Here is a 6,578-nt window from a genome sequence, read left to right as displayed (position 1 = left end):
CTTTGACCCTGGGGAGAAATCTCAGCTGTTATGGACAGCAGCAGGATTGTAAAACACTGAACCACAGCTTGTGTTGACTTCAGTTGTCTTGCAAAATTCAGCTGCCTTTGATCAAATACGATGTGCTGGTATGTTGATGTGTTTGGGATGCATCTCTTGAAAAGTGACATATTGAGACTAGACTGAAGTACAGTCCAACTTGTGAGGGAGAAGGAACACTTCTGTGTCAAGCAGGTGACCTCTGTATTGTCTTTGCTGCACTCTATTCAATGCCAGTTGGGAAGAGGCTCGGGGAAGACATGAAATATGGCAGGAAGTGCTTGAGCAGCAAGGAGCCCGCAGGCATGAGAGGAGCACAGAGACCCACCATCAAGATAACAAACACGGAAGGGTTGAGGAGGGAGAGAAGGATAAGTGAGAGGACTGGCTGAGCAGACATTGTGTGTGGATGCTGCATTAGACTCTGGTGCAAAGAAACACCTACACACCTGCCTTTCTGTACTAAGACAAGGAAAAATATTGCTGCATCTTATATGGAGGTGAGGAGCAGGGAGACCCAGGAGAGAGCTGTGGGATGTGGGTGAGGCCCTTGGAAAGGCAGGGTGCCCGAGGGGTCAGTAAATGCAGGGGCACTAAAGGTGCCTAAATTGGAGAGGACCTCACAGCCCCACGCCGGGTCTTCTTAAGGTGAGAGCACTTCAATGTTTTTGTTATGAGTGAGACACAAACCGCACTGAAAATCAAGCATGGCCTAAAAGGCTTTCCTGAGCTGAGCCCTTAGTTCCAGAAAATACGGTTATGAATTTATTCGGTTATGAATTTATACGGTTATTGTATTTTCTACCTATTATTTTTGAAATTTCACGTGTATAGCCTAATTTTTAAAACAGCCTAAGAGGCTGGACTCATTCAGGTTCCCATAACACACTTCATGTTCTAGGGGAATTTTTCTTCCCCCCCCCCAAGCAATAACTGCTTATTTAATACTGCGGCCTTTAATACAGTTATTTAATAACTGCTTAAAATTAGGCTATACACGTGAAATTTCAAAAATAATAGGTAGAAAATACAATACTGTCTAAAGGCAGCATCCTGCGTGAGTGCTCACCGACAAAGCACTGGGGCAGGAGCGAGGGAAAGCCGTGCTTTGTCCCTCAACAGCTGCCTGACACAGAGGCAATTAGCTGGGCACTAATTGGGTTAGGGCTCAAGCGTGTTCTGTGGGCATGAAGGAGCGAGGTGCCCGCCTGCCCCCAGAGCTGAGAACAGCGTGGGCAGCAGTGAGCTCTGCCCTCCCACCACACCTTTGTGCACGTGCTGAAGTTTCCCCATCCCGTTCTTTGCCTACCACCCTGCTGCTTTTCTGGGGAATAGAGAAGCTGGCTGCTCTCAGAGAAATACGGGGCTGGACAGGCACATGTATTGAAATGTATTGCCCAATTAGTGCTTCTGTTTTTATTAATTCGTCTTGGAAATCGTTTATAATTCATAATCGTTTCTAATTCATCTTCTCAGGGGAAATAAGACTTCGGGAAAAAATTGAATCCCACAAACAATTAGTAAAAGCGACAGCTGTGCCATAAGGGGGATGTATTTAGGGAGAGAGGCGGGGGGAGAGAGATGTTCCAGGCAGGAACGTGCGAGTCTGGGGACGGCAAGGTCCTAAAAGCGCAGGAGCGGTGCTCGACACGCACCCACCAGCCGCCGGCTGTCACCGTTGCTCAGTGTCACATCGCACCGCGAGCGCTGGGGGGCCGGGAGGGCAGCGGTGCCGGGCGGATCCCCGCAGCGCTCCGCTCCCAGCGAGATGCGCTGCGCGGGCCCTCCCGCCGCGCCGGGCTCTCAGCGCGCCGCAGCCCCGCGGCGCTCCGCCGCTTTCCGCTCTGACTTCGGGGCCTCGCACCGCGTGAGGCGACGTCGGTGCCTTTGCGCCGCCCTCACCCCCAGGAGGCGCCCCTCCAGCACTCGGAGGCGTCCGTGCGGGGAAAGTTTGCTCTCGGCACGCAGCCACGCGCGCCCCACACACCCGCCCCCGACGAGCCGCTTCCTGCCAGCACGGCGGACGCACGCGCGGTCCCACGCGGACTTTCCGAAGCCGGCGCGGCCCCTTCTGCTGTGCTTTTTCCCTCCCCCTCTCAGCAGAGGTAGGACGGGGGGTTGGGCCCACCTCCCGCCGCTCCTCCGGCCGACGCCGCTGGAGCTCGGCGCTCCGCTCCGCTCCCTGCGGCCGCCCCATTGGGCCGCGCGGCGGCAGCGCGATGCGGCGGGTGGGTGCGCGGCTGGGCGGGCCGGGAAGTTGGAGCGGGAGCCCCGGTGGCGCGAGGGGAGGGCGGTTCCGGAGCTGCGGGGAGCCGCGAGGAAGTTGCGGGGTGCCGCGGTGCGGAGATTTGGCGGCGTTCGGGAGAGCGACGGCGCGCCGTGCCCGTCGCCGGGCGCCTCTCGGGGCTTTACGTAACGGCGGCGGAGCCGGGAGCGGCGGAGCGGCTCAGCCCGTCCCGCGCTGCGCGCCGCGCTTCTTCCCGTCCCCGGCAGCGGCAGACGAAGAGCCGCTCCGCTCCGCCGTCCCCCCGGGTTCCCTTCCCCACTGCGCCGAGCGGGGCAGCCCCGGCGGGAGGGGTGCTGCGCGCCCCTGCCCCGGTCGCCCCTTTCCCCATCGCTCCCTGCGTTCTCCCCTTTCTCCCGCTTCTCTCCTTTCCCAGGGCTTTCGCATCCCGCAGCCGATCCGCTCTTCGCGTATGTTGGCAGTGTGCCGTTTTGTTTCTCCCCTCTCCTCGTAGCGAGGATCCCGCTCCGCACGACGTGTGCGGGGTTGACTTTGTGCCCCCGCTCGTCTTCGGTCGGTGCCGGGGATGGCAGCGCTCCCCCCCGCCGCGCCCCGCTTGCACTTCTCCGGCCCGTCCGCCGCGATGTCTGCCCACTGTGTAATATTAGGCTGAGCTCTGGGAGCCTCCGCGAAGGCACGGAAAGCGCGGAGCTGCAGCCCCGGTCCTCGCTGCCGCCGCGCTGCTCTCTCCCTGCGAGGGGCCGTGTCCGACGCTGGGCTCCGGCTGTCCCTGGGTGTCCCGGGAGAGCGGCCCCGGCACCGACGCTCCCGTCCTGGTCCCAGCCTCCGGAGGTGCCCGGTGAGTGCTGTGATTCGTTTTCTTTTTATAAAGGGATGGGTGGATGCATGTATGGATGCTGGCGCTGGGAGCTCCGCTGGTCCTCAACGCGAAACAGTAATAAGGATGTGAAATAATACCTATGATTTAGCAGCTGGCCCAGGGCAAAAGCCCTTGCCCTGTCCCCCAGCGGGATCAAAGCTCTCCTGTGGCTTTGGAGGGATATTGGAATTGCTCTTTTTGGAGTTAAACAGATTGGACTCGCTGCGGTTTGCTTCAGTCGCACGAAGGAAGCACACCCACCGGGCAGGGAGCAGGGAGCAGGGAGCAGGTGGCGGCCCAGCTTCGAGACACCGTGGCCGTGCCGTGGCAGCAGCTGTAGGTGGCAGCAGCTCTCGGAGCCGTGGTTACTCGGCTCACTGCAGGGGTGCGGGGCTGCAGCTCCTCGGAGCTGGGCGGTGTCTCTGGGCACCGGGCACATGCCGAGCTCCTGAAGCCTCGGAGCAGCTGCGGGGTTTGAAGACTTGTCCTGCTGCAGGAACAGGGTACAGAGCTGGGGTAGCTGTGTGTTTGTGGGTGTGTAGGAATGGAATGTTGTTTCTGCATTAGATGTGAAAAAGGGGGAATTGATCTGAAGAAGTAGAGCACAATGTATTTGTATTTTGCAACTTGTCCTTAGAAATAGCTGATGTAAAAAAGTAGAAATACCGTATTGTTAGTAACATGCTTTGGAAATATAATTGCTGAATTGTGTGATTAATTTTTGCTTGCAAAACTGCAATAGTTTTTAAATGTTCCAAATAGTATAGATATAGTATTATGGACTAGAAAGCATATTGTAGGGCTGTTCTGTTTGGATAAGAGACCCTCAGCAAAAGAAAAACAAACTTAACAAACATCAAAGCAGGCAGGGCCTCCACACAAGACTGGCTTGCCTTGCTCTGTGGGTAGGTTGGGATGCAACAGGCAGGCATCAAGATACTCCCCCCTGTCCTCCTTCCAAGCTTATCTCTATGCAAGGACGAGCAGATGTGCAGAAACAGTGACCAAGTGTTGAGTGAGCAAGTGTGAGAAGTTAACTAATTAGCGATATATGCTTAGCTAGCAGCAATTTATGTTTATCCAGTATCCATATGTTTAGTTGAGCATTAGGAAAATTGTGAGCCTGAAGTACTCAGCCAATGAGGAACCAGGGGAGAAAGAGATAAGCATTGAATAATAGGGCATAAAGGATGTAACGCTGTTTTTCTGGGCACTCTCCTGCTTGCAAGAAGCCCGCCATTGCAATTGCAAATAAAATCTGCTTTATCAGAGATACTGTCCTGATAAATTATTCGTATATTTCCAACAAGGGCAAGGAGAGGGATAGCCTTGGGGTGGTTGGTGGCAGAAGGATGTGCGAAGGGCCAAGTTAATTGAAAAGCTGGCTCAATAGGGTTGTCCTGACCTGGAGACATGCAGAGGTGAGCAGTGTTTAGTCCTGGAGTCTCTTCTATTGGGTGCTGGAGCACACAGAGGTAGAGGTCAGCATGCAAGGCATTCTGAGGGCTGGGGACTGAGGGGCAAGATCCACAGTGTGTCTGAGGATGCATTTTGGTGTCACAGACAGTGGTGACTGCACAGCTCTGGGGTTAGGAGAGGAAGAGCGGTTGCAATCCAGGGTTTTGGGAGGCTGCACCATCAGGGCAGTGTCAGTTCTCAGCTCGGGTGACCCCAGGGAGCTGAGAGCATTGATGTAGGTGACAGCTGCTGAGCTGCAGCCTGACGTCACTCTGTGAGCTTTACACGGGTAGCCCTGAACACGGCCGTGTGCACTGAGGTCTTTGCATGCGGCCGCGTGGTACTGCTCACATTTACACGCACACAGGGATGCGTGCGAGTGCACGGGCCTCGAGGAGCTGCGCTCACCGGGCGGCACCGCGGTACCAGGCGGGCCCCGGCTCCAACCCGGCATCGCGGCCCGCACACCCCACCCCTCCGGCTCTCCTATTGGCCAGCCGTGCCCCATCCGGCCCTCTCATTGGCTCTCACCGCCGTCTGTTATGTGCACGGTCACGTTACGATAAAGTCTGTGCTGGTACTGAGGAGTGGAACGGCTTGTGTCTGCCGGTAACTGCCAGCAGCGCTGCGGCGATTCGGGCAGTGATGCACAGCAGCTGTCGCGCTGACACGTGCTGCACTGACCCGCGTCTGCAGGGCGGCACGAGTGCCGTCCGTACGGATGGAAGAACCGGGTCCGTGTTCTTCTGTTGTGCTCGGATCGGTTCGTGGAGTTGAAGCAATTCGAACATCTCCTTATTGCTCCTGAACAAGATTTTGCATAAAATAACTGACGCTTGTGTAGGAATGGAATGTTGTTTCTGCATGTGACATTACAAAGAGCAACTGGTTTGAAGAAGTAGAACATCATGCATTTGTATTCTGTAACTTATCCTTAGAAATAGTGATCTAAGAAGTAAAATACCGTATATGTTAGCGGTATGTTTTAAAACATTATTACTGAATTATGTGATTAATTCTTTCTTGCAAAACTGAATAGTTGTTAAATGGTCCAAACAATGCGAGTATAGCATGTTAGGGATTAGAAAACATACTGTAGAGTTGTTCTGTTAGATAAGAAACTGCCAGCAAGAGAAAAACAGATGTAGCAAACATCAGAGAAGCCAGGGCCTCTACACAAGGCCGGACTGTCTCACTCCGTGAGGAGTTGGGACGTGACAGGCAGGCGCCAAGATAGCACAGAAACATAAGCTCTTAGTTGTTTAATTACCCCTAGCATTTGTGCCCTTTACACTGGTCACTGTTCTGGTCATCCCTCTGTCCTCGCACAGAGATAAGCTGGGAAGGAGGACAGAGGGGAGTGTCTTGGAGCCCGCCTGCGGCACCCTGAGGTTCCCACAGAGTGGGACAGCTCTGCTTCGTGCAAAGGCCCTGGCTCCTTGAAAGCATGTTCAATGTGTTTCACTTCTGCTGGCCTAACGAACCACCTCACAGCGGGTTTCCCGGTTCAGAACACTACACCCACATCGCTTAGGACATCTAGAGCCTACCGCAGCTTTGTGAGAAAGGATTTCTCACGTAACTCGGTAACTGCGTTTCTAAAACACGTTACTAAGGTGCGCACGGAACTTCTACTTTTCACATCAGCTGTTTCTAAGGATGCGCCACAGCGCGCTTCTTCAGATCAACCGCCCTTTCCAATACCCGACGCAGAAACGACGCTTCCGCTCTCCGCGGCGCGTCGCTACGGGTGAGGAGAGCGGCTCGGTACGCCTCACCGCGCCGAGCTCCGTAAGACGCGCGAGGGCAGGCCGGCCGAGGACGGGACCGGCGGCGCGCGCAGCCCCTCGCGGCGCCCGGCAGCCCGCGCCGAGCGGCCCGACGTCCCGCGGCTCAAAGCGCCGCCGCGCGAAGCGCGAACCGGCCGCTCGGCGCCGCGCATGCGCCGCCCCGCCCCGCGCTGTGACGTCGCGCGTC

This window comes from Phasianus colchicus, chromosome 19 (assembly GCF_987193195.1).
Source record: "Phasianus colchicus chromosome 19, bPhaCol1.hap1.1, whole genome shotgun sequence".
Lineage (NCBI taxonomy): Eukaryota > Metazoa > Chordata > Aves > Galliformes > Phasianidae > Phasianus > Phasianus colchicus.
The sequence above is the reverse complement of the archived record's forward strand: the minus strand, read 5'-3'. Positions refer to the sequence as shown.